The sequence below is a fragment of the Dromiciops gliroides genome, chromosome 4, assembly GCF_019393635.1.
Source record: "Dromiciops gliroides isolate mDroGli1 chromosome 4, mDroGli1.pri, whole genome shotgun sequence".
NCBI classification, from domain to species: domain Eukaryota; kingdom Metazoa; phylum Chordata; class Mammalia; order Microbiotheria; family Microbiotheriidae; genus Dromiciops; species Dromiciops gliroides.
In genome coordinates this window covers 147808451-147826922 of record NC_057864.1, presented here as the reverse complement: position 1 = coordinate 147826922, position 18472 = coordinate 147808451, and the positions used below count along the sequence as shown (strand labels likewise).

Below are 18472 nucleotides of genomic sequence, written 5' to 3'. Positions count from 1 at the left end.
GTATTATGTATGTATGTATGTGTGTGTATGTATGTATGTATGTATGTATACACACACACACACTCACACACAGAAAATCATTGTTTTTTTTTTTTTTTCCAAGAGTCAATAAGGGATAGGAATGAGGACACTAGAGGGGGAGTGAAAAGCAGGGAGACAAGACTAACACTTCTAGACCAGAAGGAAGGAATAAGGAAAAGCATCCATATGTTAAGATAAAAGGCAGAAGAAAACGAGAAGCTTCCTTTACAGATGGTCTTGCTCTGTCAGAACTAACCTGACAGTGAAATTATCTAGTAGAAACACAGAAACTAAAGGTTGCTAGTCTAACAGGTGTGAGTGACCTTTTTCTCTTTCCCTCATGTGCTCCTCACCCCTTTTCAATTTTCTTTTGTATTTTGTTTTTCCCCATAAGATTGTAACCTCTCCAGGGCAGAGACTGTCTTTTTCACATTTGTATCCCAAGGACTTAGCATAGTGCCTAACACATAGTAGGCTCTTAATAAATGTTTACTGACTGTCTGACTGAAATAGAAAAAACTAAACAGTCCCTTCTCTCAAAGCTTATATTCTAACGGGGGAAGATTATGCCTATAAGAAAGTAGGGGGAAAGCCCAGAAAACCTAAGGGTTCAGTTTTGGAAAGGAGGGCAAGGCCCAGGAGTCTTAGGGTGCACCAGCAGATCAAATGACAGTGTGTGGGAATCAGAAGGGCATAGCAGCAAGGCCAGCGGTAAGGTCTGAAAGATCTTAGGACAACATGACAAGACAAATAGTGTGATGATTGTCCATCTTACTGGAAGGGCTCTATTTGGAGAATCCCACATATCATCCAAGAGGTATGAACAGCCATGTTTCTTTTCCCACTCCATCAGGAAAGGGGGTGTGGGGAGTGGGGAGGGGGTGGAGGAAGATGACACCTTTAGCTAAAAATAGTTGGGAAGAGAATGTGGAAACCAACTACAAAATCTAAATGTTAAAATGTACAAAAGTTCTTCATGGAGAACAGGAATCATGCCTTAGACTTCTTTATAACCACCACAAGGCCTAACATGCTTTATTTCATTCACCTCACAAGTATTTGAGCACCTATAGCATACAAAGCACCAAGTTCTTCATCCTGACTGACATCTAGGGTCCTGTCCCTTTTCCTCTCTACTTCATAGAGTTCGCTGTGCCAACTTTACATTCTTTCAGAAATAAACTCTGCAGTAGGGAGAGAAACACCAAGAATTATCATACTAAACCAAGATGTTGTTTTTAGAAAGTTTCCCATAAGCAGATACATGGAAACAGCAGGCACAGATCACCCAGATTTCATTGTACTAAAATTAGGAGTGAGAGCAAAGAAGTTGAAGTTAGTGGTTACATCAGTTCTCTTTTTGGTTGGCCGAATGCCAATTTCAAACAAATCGTCTTGCTTTCTCTAGCATCGAAAAATATTTTGGAAAAGAGCCAGTAAAGCAGTTCAATGAATGTTCAAATTCTAGCTTCACTATTAATGTTTTATAATTCAATGACAAGGTGAACAAAGTCTATACAGGGCTACATCTGCAAGGGTGTTATTTTCTTTGTTGTAAGCACTTATTCTTTTGGTGAGTAAAGTACTGGGAATGAATTATTTTAAATATTTAAATGCCTGGAATTTATTTAGGGATTCACATCCAACTCACTTAAACAAAGATTATGCAAATATAGCAAAGCATAAAGTGCAAAACAAAAATTGTTTTCCTCTTATAGTTTTTATTCTTGGCAGCATCTCAAAAGCCAAAAAAAAAAAAATGGTCTCTGTTGAAGTACTGGGTAAGAATGCATTTTTCACTCAGTTATCCGAATATATAACCTGATTTAATCAGTAAATATGCTAACTCAGCACAAATTACAAGATTTCAAATAATTATCAAGTCCTATGATCCTGGGATTAGGTGAAACCTTCCAAAAAAAACGCTTTTATGAAGTAGTAGCTCATGCTATATGTACTGGGGCCAGCTTGATTCCTCAGACAATTGTTAAATTTTCAGTGAGAACATTCACACCTCAGAAACTGGCAAATGCTACAAAATCAGGGATTTATTTTTTTGTTGATTGTCTAGACTTAAGAAAGGAATGGAAAAAATCTTAATAATGCGGATTAAATTTAAAAGTATTTTAGGTGTACATCTTTTTTTTTTTCCCCCCAGATAGCTGGTTGTTAAATATTTACGAACTCATCCTCTGTCTGCAACACTGCTGCTGAGTAAGTTACAGTTGGTCTATCACTTGAGCTCAGGAATCTGGATTGTCATAAAGCTAAAGTCAAACAGGTGTGTACCCTCAGTCTAGCAACCAATATGGTGATACCCTGAGCAGTAGAGGGCAACCAGACCACCTGAGGAGGTGCTAACTGGTCATGGTTGAAAACAGGTTAAAGCTTCCATGTGGAACAATATTAGAACAGGACCTGTAAGTTGGCCAATGCACTGACAGCCCAGGCGAGATAGGAAGAAGCAGCCTGAAGGGGAAAGGGAAAGAGGGAGAGAGGGAAAAGAGGAGAAGAGTGAGGGAGGGAGTGATAAAGGGATAGATAGATAAATGTGTGTGTTCTATATAAAGTATATACATGTGTTATATTTAATGTATGTGTATTTCATATAGCTCTGCAGACAGATACAGACACATTCAGAAAAGTTTAGATTATGGTCATGGTCTAGAATTAGCACTGATATGGTATGTTCTGCTCAGCAACCAACTAGGGAACTCAGTGCTATAGTCTGTCTGTACAACAGATGCAAACAAAGTCTATAAGAAAAGACACTCCTTTAGGAGTCACTGGCAAAACTGACAATGAAGTCCAGTTCTCATGACCACCCCTATGACCCTAAGTAAGCCATGACTTCCTTGTGCCTCAGTTTTCTCATTCTTCAAATAGGGATAATAATTCCTGCTTGCTTCACAGGAGGAAAACATGGATATTTTCATCAGGATGCAAAGGCATTTTAAAATGCTCCCTTTAAAGATAGATACAAGTTGCTACCATCATCTTGCTAATATCCCACATGTATGAAGAGAATCCTCTGAACTTCTCTGGGCTTTAGCATCCTCATGTCCAAAATGAGAAGGATATGACCAGATCATATCAAACTTCTTTTCCCAACCTAAATATTTTGCCATTTCCTAATCACTACAGAAGCTAACAAAAACTCCTAAGCATCCCCTGCCCTTCTCCTCCCTCCCAAACCACTCCCCCCACCCCCACCCAAAAAAAAAATCTACTGACGACCAGTGGTTTAGGTAGGGAAGTGTCTGAATGTCTCTTCCCTACCTCCTCCTTTCTTCCCTCTCAGAGCCAGGCTCACCAATTGCCCTGTCTTTGTTTGCAGATAAGTTAATTCCACCTCAGGCTTGCATTTACATGCACTTTCTCTCTCTCTCTCAAACAGGCATACAAACATTCTCTAATGAAGTATAGTGGAAAGAGCATTGGTATGTCTGGAACTCTGTCAAACACATATTAAGGGAGTGGGAAGAGTCTCAGAGTACTTACTCAGCTATGCAGCCCTATGGTTGAATCAGACATCCAGGACTGTCTGGGAGGTGAAAACTCCTCCTTCCATCCTTCCCTGAAGACGGAACACAACATAGCAAACACAGCCATGGTATTAATGACCTGTGGGGGAGGGGCAGGGGAGACCTAGACATCCCTCCAATACCCAGTACCTGCACAGGTCTGAAAGAATATACACAACAACAAAGCCAAGGAAAGATGATGCTTCACCCAATCCTCCCTGTCCTCCTCCCCCACACCTGGACCCAACTATCCCTACTAATGAGAATATTCCCCCAAACCACAAGGCATTGTGCCCAGCCTAACTTGTATCCCCAGAGCTAAGCACAATGCCTGGCACATAGCAGGCACTTAATAAACTTTGAATTGAATTGGAGGTCAGAACAACTGGGTTCAGGTCTTGATTTTGACACATTCTGGCCCCGAGGCTTTGAAGAAGTCACTTAAGGAAACTGAAACTTCAAAAGGTTCTCTGTAAGATAAGGGGGTTGGATTAAATGACATCTTAGGTCACTTCCAGCTTTGACATTTTATGATTCTGTGGTTCTTTCATTTGTCCCTTTCGCTTGTATTTAATTACATTGGGAAAATCTCCATTCCATTTACGGATCAAATCTGTTAAAGTCCTCAACTGTGGCTCAAAAGTACAAAAGGAGCCCTATTGATAGAGGAAAACCGTTAAGATTTTAAGAAAAAGTAAACAATAAATGAAAGTAAAAAAAAAGTGCCATCCACTTTGACCTCAAAAGTAAAGAAAGTCCCCTTTAGAGTCAACACATAAATAGCATGCTTTCCCACAACATCCAACATTTAAGGCTAAATGTAAAAGACCATTCAATTTTACTAGTGTTCCATTAATTACTGGTGCTGTGACAGTTATGGGGCCGCATGGAATAGTGGATAGAGAGATGGTCTGAAAGCCAAGACGACCGGGATTCAAGTTCGGTCTCTGACACGGACCTGCTGTGTGACCCTGAGCAATCTACTTAACTTTGCAGAGCTCTAGGGCACTTTCTATGACAGCCTGCTTTGGTAGTGGAATCCCTCTAGCACCATTTTGCTACAGCAATGAAATCACAGGTACCTTCCTGTTCTTGACCATTTTCTTTCCCAGGGTTTTTGTTGCAAATGAAGTTTTTCCACTACACTGAGTTTAGATGATAGAAGGGTATCTCTGTACCAAACCACAATGCACAACATTATCTCTGTGTTCAGAGGGCTGTCTTCAAGTAAACTTTTGGAATATAACCTTCATAAGGGATTTCCTATAAAATCATCATTATTACAATAGGCAAAGCCATCTGTCGCCATCTCTCTTGTCCTTGACCAGATTCTAAAAGAGTCACCAAGATCATCTTACAAAAACAACAAAAATTAGATACACACATACAGAGAAAGACAGACACCGACACACAAAGAGAATCATGACTTATTACATAATTTTAAACATATAGCAGGAACAATCACAAATCCTGAAAGGTGGCATTAGACCTGAGTTGAAATCCAAGCTCAAGACACTTCCTAGCTGTGGGCCTATGCAAGCCACTTGAACCTCTCTGTGCCTCAGTTACCTTTATCTATAAAATGAAGATAATAGTAGCATCTACCTCGTAGAGTTGTTGTGAGAATAAAATGAAATACTTTATAAAGTGTTTTCAAAGCTTAAAGTGTTACTAGGTTTTATTATTTTATTATTAGTAGTATTAAACATCTATTATGTGCCTGCAGTAGTGAAGCAGTTATTGACTTCAGGAAATAGAAGTCAATAGTTTTTATAAATCAAATTTATATTTATGTCAAATATTAGGCCACCTCAAATATACAAAGGTAGATACAAAGAGCTGTATTCAATGTACTTTACAATCCTCAGTTTAAAAGGGATCAACACAATTTCTGCCAAAATATTATGGTGTTTTGGTGGTTTTTGTTTTTTTTAATTATCTTGGGCAAAATTTAATTGTTCATAGGCTCTGGAAAAAGACTCAGATACATTTACTTTACCAGAATCTTATTTATAACACAAGGTCAGGACTTGACAGGCGCTAGCCATTATGAATTTTTTGCCTAGACTGCCCCCAACAAAGCCAAACCCAAAGATTGGGCCAGGCTCTGAAAGCTGAGACAAGGACCAAAACCACACCCTCTTGAAAGATCCCTGGATTGCCCCTTGGGTTCACTAGCACAGCGGTGTCTCACATACCTCATCCCACTGTGCCAGCAAACTGTTCCTTAAGTCCTCTCTAGGTGAGAACTTCCCATGCTGGAAAGTTCAAGGCTATGACTCCAGTTCCTCCCGGGTTGCTGGAGGTCTATCTTAGGATGGAAGCATTCTGCTATACCAGAGACTAGTCCTAGACTCCCTTCTCTCTCCAGGGCTGCTAGAGTTCCCAGAATCTTTCTTTCTAAGAGAGTTTAGTCTAACTCAGAAAAAAAGGTCTCCAGATTCAGATGTCACTGCTGGAGGAGGGGGCAGGCAAGAGCTGAAGGGGTAGGGATCAATACTCCCTTCAATATACCAGTGACTCAAGAGAATTGCCTAGTGAACAGTGATCAAGAAATTTTTTTTCAAGGTTACCTGAGACCCTAAATGCATGTCTACTACTCAAAACAAGTCAAATTCCTGATTCTATCCTCCTCCCTCCCTCCCATTCAGGCTACTTAATATGGATGCAAAATTTCTAACGATATTGCTGCTATGTTGTTCAGCTGCGTCTGACTCTTCATGACCCCATTTGGGGTTTTCTTGGCAAAGATGCTAGAGGGGTTTGCAATTTCCTTCTCCAGCTCATTTTCCAGATGAGGAAACTGAAGCAAACAGGGTTAAGTGACTTTCCCAGGCTCACACAGCTAGTAAATGTCTGAGGCCAGATTTGAACTCAGGAAGACGGGTCTTCCAGATTCCAGGCCTGGAGTTCTATCCACTGAATCACCTAGATGCTGCTCTTTCTAACATCATAGGATCCTAAATATAGAGATGGAAGATATATCAGCGATCATCTCATCCAACCTCTGTCATTCACATATAAGGCAACTGAGGCCCAGGGAGTTAAGTGACTTGCAGAAGGTCACACAAGTTGTGTATGGGGTGAGATGTGACTAGGTCCTATTCTTTCTCCTCACTATCTCATTAGTGTTGAGTACTCCCTCTGCTACTACAAATCATAACCTCTTCATACCTTTTCATCCTGTGAGATTCATGTTCATCACTTCCTCTGATTCTTCTATTATTTGGGGGCTTGGGAGAGAGGTGGAGAGGGAAGGGAAGGGAATGCACCAGGCAGTGCTGAAATTACAGTGGCCACATGGATTTTCTTTTGCTGAAGGCAGGACCATCCTCAATTCCAGGCATCCATAACCCTGGATGTCTTTTACACCATTCAGCATCATTGGTAACATGTTACCACTTACTTAAATCTAATACTTAGTTTTACATGTAACTATAGCACCTAATTATCCAACACCCTGGTTTATGGTTTGAAGATTTCTTTGCCAGAGGCCTCAACACCATTTTAAGATCAGATAACAACTAACTTGGAAAACCTTCTCACAATACATTTGCAAGATCTATACCAAAAGACTGAACAAGTATCTTTTCAGATAATGAAGGAAAGATATGAAATAATCAATAGTGGTGGGGAAAAAACATGGCATGAATGGCTAATTCATAACAAAAATGCAAATGCTGAAAAGAAACAACAGTTATCCCTTGCACATCTGAGGGGGGTTAGGGATGCAGTGCCCCCTTGATCTAGAAAATCCATGTAAAATTTTTTGGCCCTCCTTTATACCAGAGAAGAAATCTGAATTATTATGGTCTTAAAAGATAAAATATGTTGATATTATGCAATTATACACATATCTTATGCATTTCTGAGTTTCTAAACTTTTTTCTGTGTCCTCTGCTGGCCTTTGCCTGTTGTTTGTGGCTTCCACAAAACTCTCCCAAAATTTCCATTTAATTTCTTATGCCAACCAGAGATACATTGAAACTGTGATGAGGAAAGTCTCAATGGGATAATTGTATCAAGAAAAACAACAAAATAGTGTATGGTCCACTAGTGAGTCTCAAGCTTCACAAGAAATGCCTGTTGTACTTCACACACAAACATATTACAAACCCACACATCTGGAATGGTTTTTCTAATAACAGTGGTAGATTTATAATAATATAGCCCACATCTGATCCTCCCAGCAGACCAGTGGCATATATATTAGTAAGCTTGTTCACCTAGGTCAGAGACCCAAGTGTGATGTGCTACCTAATTAAACCACCTGGCAATGCACTCAAGACAGCAGGGCAGCTCCTATGGAACACCTGCTGATTCATGAGCCTTTCTGAAAAGAAATGAAACAAAGCCAGAAGAGGGAAAGTGGGAGAGGGAAGGTAGGTGAAGTGTTTGCTTCTGGAGGACCAGAATGAGATCACAACCTTATGTCAATACAGAGATATTAGAAAAAGTTACTCTGCTTTAATTAACTATTTAAAACATTAATTTCAAGATACTCTACTGCATACCTTTTTTTTTTAGTTGAATCCTTCCTCTTGACTGCAAAAAACTCACAAAGTGTCATCTTAATTTGAACCATTCACATTTCATTTACTACTACAGGTGCAATTACTATATTAGAGTACCATGGGCTGCATTGATTTGGGGAGGAGCAGAGAAGAGGGATCCAATCTGAGGGACACTGAATAGTCTTCTAATACCCAGTAATAAAAAGAAAACTTGGGAGGAGGGAAAGGAAGGAGGATGGAATAATGAGACTAAGAGCTCCTTGCTGAACGTTTAACCCCACCCCCATGAAGTACATCTGAAGACAAAGCACCTGAATAAAACAGTCCTAAAATCTACAGGTTTCACCTCCGAGCTGTTTTCTCAGAGAGAGCAATTATAAATTCTGGCTTCTCTTACTACCCCACAATACACAATCCCTATTCCTGGCAGCAGAGTGACATGCTGAGAATAATGGAGGAACAGACTCCATCCAAGGGCACCTTTCTGGAAATGAAAGAAAATGAAGTCCCATTCAAAGATTCTATTAACCAATCAGAATTTGAACTTGAAAAATCCAGACTTCCTTAAACAGGATCAAGTCAGACCTGGAAAATTTTACAGGGTCCAGTGAGGTCAGGTAAATACTTTCTTCTTCCAGGTTCATCAATCCACAGGAGTGCAGAGGGGAGGTTCTCCTGACAACTCCACAAGGCAGAAACAGAATGGATATAGTTTTCCCCTTCTATACTCTTCACCTTAAGCTGCTCCTAATTCTTCCAAAGCAACTAGGTCCAACAATACGCAAAACAAATACCAACACACTAATACAAGGAAGAGAGTAGGAAGAAAGAAATCAGTCACAGGTATTGTTTTATATGTTTCCTCAGAAATTAGCTGTGTTTTGTTTTGTTTTGTTTTTTTGCATGGAACAGTTTAAATTTTATGATAGAATTACACTGTCAAGGTATTAATGATGTTTCCTTCTAAAATATTTTAAAACAGTAAACTTTCCCAAGTCTTGATACCTGTGTCAACAAGAGGTGTGAACAAGGTACTAACAAGGCCTAAACCTGTAGAAATCAAAGGCGTTTTAATTAGGTGTGAGAGGAAGTCAGTTTCAATTGGTTGAAGGACTTGGTCACACTATTAATTGAGAATTTGAGTTCCTATCTAAAAAGAGAGGAAGGAGTAGGGACCCCAAGAGCTGAGCCAGAAAGAATCAAAGCAATACCAGAAAGGAAAAATAAAAAGTAGAGTTGACCTGTAGCAGAGAAAAAAAGAAATCGAGAAGGGCCATTGGCCCATACAGGCACCTCAAATCAAAAGCTCTGAACTGAAACCTCTGATTATACTTCCTTTTCAAGGACTGGGAAACATTCCTAAAAAATAGTCTGCCCTTTGCCCAACTTCTACTGCCTTTTAAGCAATAAAGTATTTTTTATATACTCTGCTCAATTCTTTACCCCAACAGTGCTGGTAAACTGAATTGTGTCTCAAACATCGAGGCCAGGGATAAGTTAAAAAATTAAAATAAATTTCAGATTAAGGAAGACCAACAAACCTCTGCCTGACTGCTGGGAATTTTCATAACTGGAGACTAAGCAATGGTGATGGTAGTCCTAATTTTTCATTTAATATAAACTCCCTCAATCAGCAAAGAAAGAAGCATACGGCCCCTAGGTTTAAAAACTGGCTAATTATTTAACAGGTATCAGTTTCTCCAGAGTTAAAAGGGGAAGAAGGGTAGAGAGGAAAGGTCCTTAAGGTCACCTGCACACTCCTTAGGACACCAGACATGGTGTTCCAACCACAGAGTAGTTAAATACAAGTAGTTTGGGAAATCTGGCCATAGTAATTGTGGGAAGAATCAGTCAATCAACATTTATTAAGTGCCTACTCCGTGCTAGGCACTGTGCTAAGGTCTGGGGATACAAAAGAAGCATGAGATAGTCCCTCCTCAAGGAGCTTACAGTCTGATGGGGGAGACAACAAGCAAACAAATACACAAAAGTCACATTCATGTAGAAGGTGATTCTGAGCTGTCTCTTAAAGGAAGAGAGCCACTGTATAAAGCAACAGTGAGGAAGGAACCCATCCCAATAGCCACAAGGGGTAGAGATGGGAGGTACAGTATCCTGAACAGAAAGAGCCAGTTTGGACCCTGAGAGAGAGAGAGAGAGAGAGAGAGAGAGAGAGAGAGAGAGAGAGAGAGAGAGAGAGAGAGAGAGCAAGCATGTCCAACAAAGCCTGAAAGAAAGCCTGAGATAAGGGTCTTAGGGGCATTAAAACCTAATCAGAAGAGTTTATCTTTTATCCTAGAGGCCCTCTAGGAAATCACGGAGTTGGAGAGATACTTGAGGCATAGAGACCAATTAAGAGGTTATTGAAATAACCAAAGATAATAGAAGTTGTATGGAGCCGCCACTCAAGGGTCAGGAAAAAAAAAACACAAAGAACCTCGAATCTTTATTCTTTCAATGCAATTTTAACTTTATAACATAAAGCAAAAGAGCAGACCTGTTTAAGCAATATTGCATTGCATTCTTGCCAGGCATTGTATATATTAATTTCACGACTCCATTTTAGAATGCCATAAATATTTAAACAAAGCCTATATTCAGCTACATTCAACTGACAGCCTCAGTCTGTCTTCTCTTCCACCACCAGGCTTCCGTACGGATGGCAGTCTATGGAAACAACTTATCTAGGGATTTAGTGGAGCTTAATGTGAAATCTCATATTCAGTCGATCCACCACGGAGGAATTCCAGAAGTGGGTCACATTTGGTTCCCTCAGACTTCAGCCTTTTTTGTGTGTGTGTGTGTGATCACAAGTCCATAAATCAAGTTAGGAAAGGGATCAGATGAATTTCTCTCAACTTCTGGCATTTCATTTATACTGCCTTGTTATCCCTCCTTAAAATGAGGTCCTGGCTGAATCTTATTTTAAATGAAAACCACAATGTGTGAGGAAGAAATAGGAGAAGGAGGAAAAAACAATGGCTGTAATTCTCAGGAATTACCAAACCAAAGTAACAATCTAAAGCCAACTCTATAAGTAGGAGGGGGCAGAATGAGAGTAACCTCGTGAGCCAACCAGAATGGCCTAGCCCTGTGGCATCAAGGGCTAAATAGAGCCAGGTATTCTGGTGCTCAAACCCCACTTCAGACAATAGGTGGGTGACACTAGGCAAATCACTTAAATTTTGTGGCCTTCAATTTCCTCATCTGTAAAATTAGGATAATTTTTTTTTTCCTCCAGGGCAATGAGGGTTAAGTGACTTGCCCAGGGTCACACAGCTAGTAAGTGTCAAGTGTCTGAGGCCACATTTGAACTCAGGTCCTCCTGAATCCAGGGCCAGTGCTTTATCTACTGTGTTACCTCGCTGCCAAAAAATGAGATATTTTTAAACTAACATTTCCACAGAGCTTAAGGCTTCCCAAGCACTTCATATCCTCTCATTTTATCCTCACAACAATTGGGGGGACAGACTTAGGTGCAGTTACTCTCTTCATTTTGCAACAGAGGAAACTGAGGCAGACAGTGGTTAAATGACTTCTCCAAGTCCACAAAGCTAGGTAGTATCTCTAAGGCTAGATCTGAACTCAGATTTTCCTGAATCAACTTCAGGTGTTCTATGCACTGTACCCCTCCCCCCTGTGTAATTTAAGATTCTAAATGTGGATTCTAATGTGTTCCCCCAGTTTGGAGGAAACTGACTAAAAATCACTGATAAAACGAGTTTAGGTTTTTAAGGGTTTATTGGAAAATAGAAAGAAAAAGATTGAGAACAGAATTCTAACAGCCTGGCATTCCTATCTTTCCTCAAATTTCCTGTGAAGTCCTCTGCCGCCACCACCATCAAGTCCGGAAGCCAAAAAAAGGCCAGCGCTCTCTGCCCAGGCTCCCTTTCTTCCTTCCTGTCTCCTCCCAGACCATAGGAGGCTCCTCCAGTTGATTGGCTGGTAGACTTGATAGACAGCACCCATGAGCAAATGTCATTTCCTGATGCCAAGGAAAAGCCACAATGCCTCTGAGGCATTTTCCTCATGGTGGAGCTCTCCACAGCAAGTCTCCAGTAGGTGGCGTCATTCCAATCATTACACCCCCTAGCTGCCTCTTATGAGAAGGTGATCATAAGAACCTCACATAGTTCTTGAAGATAGTGTGAAGCACTAGAGGTTAGAAATTATTATTTTCTTTCCCATGGCTTCAATATATTTACTTTGCATTTCACAAGCTCAAGGAGAGCTAGAAGAGACAACTTAAGGGGAGTGTAGCTTAATCCCACAATGGTAGAGTGCAAAGATAGCTGGCTCTAGTCAGGACTTGGATTCAAATTATGCCTTCATGGGATGTGACCTTGGCCAAGTCAATCAGCTTCCTTGGTCTTCACCATAAAATGATGGGTTGAATTAGGTGGCTGCTGTGGTTTCTTTTGGCCCTTGATCTATGAGCTATTGAGGTACTGGGAAGCAATGACTTGCCCAAGAGCACTAGGACCAGAACTCAGACCTCCTCCTCCTCCTCCTCCTCCTCCTCCTCCTTATAGCTAATATTTATATGGCACTCTGAGTTTTGCAAAGTACTTTACATGTATTGTAACATTACCAAGACCAGTGATCATCTTCCCATTCTTTCACACTATTATCTCCAATGAGGATTTAGATTCTTTTTATAAAGTCTTATGTTACAAGGTCATCAGTTCTGTACTTCTTTTTTATCTGGATTCCAAATAACTAGAAAACGTCAACATAGGGTCCTAAGTTCTCTTCTAATACAAATATTCAATGGAAGAAAGAAAGAGTGAGAAAAAGAGAGAGAGAAATAGAGAAATGAAAAAGAGAAGGGAAGGGAAGAAAGAAGAGAGAAGAGAGAAGAGAAAAATTGATCCAAGTCCAAAGTCCTGAATCATCTCTTGGCATTCAAGGAAGTAAAGTTCCTGAACACAATGCCCGTCATTCGAGAATCTGGAGGGAGCTTGTATACATTTATACTCACCATGTTTCCCCAAAACATGTAACAAAGACAACCCACTTTAAACAAGTCTTGCTTAGCAGACCAACCAGAGGCCTTTTAAGCCAGTTCTGATTACCAAACAGTGCCGGTCCCTCTTCCAGTGTGGCTCACTGGTATCTCCTCCACTTTCATGAACAGGCAGATTTCCTTAAGTGAGTCACTGGCTTCACTTCCCTTACCCTGAGGCTCAGGTGAGATGAGCTCAAGGAGGACAGGTGTTGACAAAACTCTGATTCAGTAAGAAGCAGCCCTCCCAAACAGTTCCCATTGACCATTTTGAGGTTCTTGGAAATTTCCAAGAGAGCTACACAGCCAAGGGACCTCACAATCTTGCTCTGGTCAAAGGTATGACCTTTGTTCCAAGTGACCTGACATTTTCTGGAAAGTTCTAAACCCTTCTACTTTCCCACTTCAGTTCAACTGAAGCTTCCCAGGCCACCACCTAGCATCTCCATGCCTGTGACGTCATCGATGGGAAACCAATCTCAAGAGCCCTGAGCTAGAACTCCACTCCCTTCTTTCATCCTCCTCCCCTCAAAAAACCCAGATCTTGAGGCCCCAGGAAGCTGTTTCAGGTGTGAAAAGACAACTAGATTTCTGACAACACCCAGCCCTGCTTCCTGAAGACCCAAGGAACCCAGGGTCCACTCCTCAGACCATATCTTTCCCTAGGAGTTCCCTGTTCCTTCCCCCTTTCTCCATGCTCCTGCCACTGAGATGGTTTCCGTTAGACCCTCCCTTTCAGCACCTTCCATGAAGATGCTTAATAAATGTTTGTTGAGCTAAGCCTCCTCTTGTTAAAGTGAAAACCCACTGTGACAAAAGCCTAAATTTCATAACTACTTTCGAGGACTGGGATAATCACTGCAGTGACCACTATGAGCTTAGTCATAATCTGGACCAGCCCCTGTTAAAATCTTTCCTTCTTCTGGCAGCCTTTCGCAAAACCTCTTAACCTCAGCTAGTTATTTCCTCCTTATCCTGTAGAGAGCTTGTTTGTACAGGGAGGTTTGCTTGTAGTCTCCCCCATCAGACTGTAAACTCCTTGAGGGCAGGGGCTGTCTTCTGCCTTTCTTTCATCTATTAGTACAGTGCCTAGCACACAATAGGCACTTAAAAATGCTTCCTGACTAACTTGATTATACAGACTATAAACTTAAAGCTGCAAATTGAAAATTAGATTCTTTAAAAAGGACCTTAGACATTGAGTATAACTCATTCTTTTTGCAAATGAAGAAACTGAAGCACAGAAAAATAAAGTAATTTTCCCAGCATCACACCACTAATAAGAGACTGAGGTGGGACCAGAACCCAGGTCTTACTGACTCTTAAATCTTTGTTGTTGTTTTTTTTGTTTTGTTTTAGTGAGGCAATTGGGGTTAAGTGACTTGCCCAGGGTCACACAGCTAGTAAGTTTTAAGTGTCTGAGGCCGGATTTGAACTCAGGTACTCCTGACTTCAGGGCCGGTGCTCTATCCACTGCGCCACCTAGCTGCCCCTGACTCTTAAATCTTTAAAGTGCTCCATTCACTATAATTTAACTAACCTACCTCCTGTGCAAAGTCCCATTCATAGACCCTGGTGTCACAAGTAGAAGGGAGATATATAGCCTTTCTTCTTAATTCATGGGCATTGCTTCCAGTCCTTCAGAAACAGGATGGTACAGATGACAGCATACTGGCTGTGTAGGCAGGTGGTTGTTGTTCAGTTGAGTCCCACTCTTCATGACCCCATTTGGGGTTTTCCTGGCAGAGGTACTGGAGTGGTTTGCTATATTTTTTTCTTCAGTTCATTTTACACATGAGGCAAGCAGGGTTAAATGACCTGCCCAGGGTCACACAGCTACTAAGTGTCTTTGGCCAGATTTGAGCTCAAGAAGATGAGCCTTCCTGACTTCAGGCCCAGCACTCTATCCACTATACCACCTACGTCAGGACCTAGGTTCAAATCCTACCTCTGATATCTCATGACCTTGGTCATTTAATCTCTTTAGGCCTTGGTTTCTTCATCTGAAAACTGAGAAGACCAAACTAGCCAGCCTTTCCAGCTCTAGTTCTCTGATGCTATTAAGTCTTATCTGTGACACTTATAAGTTGGTGATTACCTCCTTTAATGCTTGCATTCATTTCTTATCCAAGTTAGGTTCACTCCATCTATAGGTGGTTTGTGGGAACTGATAAAAATTGAGGCCTGCTCTACTCCCTACTTCACACAGATGCTACGCAGTTTTGTTTCAGTTCCTGAAAGCATCTCTATACACATAATCCCTGAGCAAAATCAAAAGACTATTTGTTAAACTGGCCTTCTGTCCAACAAGTAAATATGTCTTGATGTGACATCTATGCATCCCAGTACCTGCTAAATCTACCTCTTAGGCACAACAAAGCTAAAGAAAATTCAGAATAGCTGGGGTTTTGCTTTAGGCAACTAGTATTTCAAAATAGCAATGACAGGACTATCTGCCTAAATGCTCATTTATGATTCATTGTATAATTCAAAAATGAGGGTGGGGGTGGGGTGTCAATTTTCAAAATAAAAGTCAAAGTATCACTCTGAGAGCCTAAAAGCAAAATACCTCCAACCCTAACATTTATCATTCCAAAATCTCTTCCAGATCATAGACTCTCTGAGAACAGTATAAGCTATTTATATGCAAAACTCAAGGACTGCAGTTTCCCATGAACAAACAAAGCTACCCAACAGAGTCCACCTTTCTAATCCTTTCCAATAGCCACATCAAGCAGTCAACTCAAACTGCTTTTTTTCTGCCAGAAAAAAATATTATTTATTACTACTATCTCCCAAATAGAATCTCCCTAAATAGAAAAACTAAAAATCCTAAACTACATTAAACATCTTACTAAATATGGTGCCCAAGTTCATTTTAAAGGATGTTAAGGGTGCCTGAGACCACACTTTGACCTCTCAAAGACATTGGCCTAGACAGTCTAAATATGTCACATCAAGCAACAGTCTTCTCATGATTCCTTCCCTACAAATTAGAAGAATTGGGAAATGAACACTAGGCAGCAGTCACAGACAACTCTGAAACCACATTCGGCAAATGTCTGATATAAGAAAGCCATCTAGTGTTAATGTTAAGAAATGAAAATTGCAAACAAAAGAGCAAAGAGGCAAAAATCGGACAAATGTTGTCAAACTTTCTAAGCAAACCAATACCAGCTACTAATTTTTACAAGTCTTCCCTACCAAAAACTAACAGTAAATTAAAAGGTAATGTTCAAAGTTCAGTTTCACCAAAATGATATTTCCCTGGTAAGTATTCACCGGCCCATTTGGCGTTTAAAATATTCATATCTGGGGTAGTCATTTTAGACAATATTAACAGAGCCAGGTTACTGTTGACAAATCTCAGCCCAAGAGGGATGATGGCCAATAATCTTCACCCGGGAAGCCTACAGATCATAGTCACAAGGAAATGAAGTTGATTCTCTTTGGATAGACTATGAATTTTGTAAATGAATGAATGTACAATGGCAATATTCTCCAAGATACAAGGATTAAGATCCTACCTACCTTTTAAAATTTAATTAAGACGTGAACAAGATCAAAGGCGCCAGGAGGGAGTGGCGTGGCACGGGAAGGGTGAGAACACAGGAGGGAGGAAAGTGCGCACTGACTACGGAGGAGCCTTATATTCTTCTACTCCCGAGCGAAGCAGAGGGGGCTGGGATCCCTGTTAGATACAAAGTGCCCTCCCGCTCTCGCCCAGTACAGACTTCTTCCAAAGGAAACAAACCTTTAGTAAGTAACCGAGTAACCCGCAAGTGACAAGAAAGGTGAAAAGAAATCGGCCAAGTTTTTTTTTTAAAGATGGCAAAGATTTCGTGTGAAGGCAAATAGATGTCACCCACAAAAGGACCACCTTTCTCTCATGAACTTTATGGAAAATTAAAACTGCTGATTCTCCTTTTTTATAGATTTGCAAGAAAACATTTAAGAACGGCAAAGGTGCTGCCACTTCACGGTGAAAAGAGGGGGCTAGGGGTGGGGGCGGGGGGTCGGGGGGCAGTTGCAAATGCAGCTTGTCTTGTCGCCCGCAGGGGGTCTGCGCGCAGACATCCCTCCGGCAGACACAACACCAACTCACAGCAAGCTTTGCATTTGCACTCCTGCTCCCCAGGAACAGTTGCGTCCTCGCTTCCCAGGACCGTCAGGCGCGGGGTTCTTTTCCACCACTAACAGCCCAACACCCCCATTTTCAACTCAAAAAGACCCACCCCACTTCATCCAGCAACCCCTATTCACCCCTTCTACAATGCAAAGCCCCTTAAGGAAAGGCTACCCCCGGCTAGATTCCCGAGATGCGCTTCTCTCCCCCCCAAAGCCCACGAACACTTCTACAACATCACAACACGGAATTTTTCCTCTTCCCCCCATCTTCTCCAGCACCACTGCAAAGATTCGCACCCGAAAAAAGGATGCTTTGCTCCCCAAACGCAAGAGTAGAGGTTTACAGACGCACTCCTTCCATACCTGCTACAGCCTGGGAGCGAAATAAAGCTGCTGCTGCCGCTGCCGCTCCCGCCGCCTTTCTCCCGGGTTCCCCATGTCCTCTGAGGCTCCGGCTCGGGCTCCAGCCCCGGCTCTCCCCAGCACACACACTCCCCCTCCCCGCCGGACCCTGCGGCGGGGGGAGGAGGTCCGCGGGACAGGACCCGACTGGAGGCAGCGCTGCAGCGAGCCCCGCTCTCCTCCCGCGCCTCTCAGAGTTGCAATTGCTCCCTCGCTCTCGCTAGGGTCGGGGGAGCCAGTGCCGCGATTGCAGTCAGCGTCTAGGTTCTCCTCAGCTGTCGGACGGACGGGGAGGGGAAGGCGAGGAGAGGGGAGGGTGCGCGCACACAACTCCTCCTCCTTCTCCGCCTCTTACAGCTGCCGCTGCTCCTCCTCCTCCACCCCCTGCTTGCAATGCAGAGACTCGGGCTCCCTCCCTTCAACACCTCCCTCCGCCTCCCGCTGAAAGCCTTCCTCCCAATTCAATGCTCCCTCTCTTATTGGCCCCAGCTTCCTTCCTTCCCCAACCCTCCCCCCTTTGGCCCCCAACACAACCCTTCGACTCCGGATTGGGAGGTGTCCCTATTACGCACCACCACCGCTCGCCTCCCGGAGAAGTCTCTGTTTTCCGACTCACAGTTGTGGGGAGCTGCGGCGTGGATGGAACGTTCCCGGGAGACCGAGACTTGAAGCTTCCCACACCCCCAGGGGGCTCTAAAAACAAAGCAACCTGGGGACCGAGGTGAGGAGGGCGGTGCTTCGAGAAGGGACTTGGATGAGTAAGAGCCAGGAAAGAGCTGTTGGGTCAACACGTCCAGGTGTTTGTTACCTACCGTTATCCATCTGGACTCCGGAGGAGCCAATGTTTCACAAATCAGAGCCCAAGGTGGCACCCACAC

The 18472-nt window shown here is 42.2% G+C and overlaps 1 protein-coding gene across 7 annotated transcripts in view; it reads right to left on the bottom strand.

Annotated features, from left to right (window-relative positions):
• SIPA1L2 (signal induced proliferation associated 1 like 2) overlaps positions 1–17621 on the bottom strand; it is a 270170-nt gene extending 252549 nt beyond the window's left edge. For all 7 annotated transcript variants that reach the window (XM_044002459.1, XM_044002462.1, XM_044002465.1 and 4 more), the window contains exon 1: positions 17556–17621. The gene's annotated coding sequence lies outside the window, so the exon portion shown is untranslated. The remainder of the gene's footprint in view (positions 1–17555) is intronic.
• Between the last annotated feature and the right edge of the window lie 851 nt (positions 17622–18472).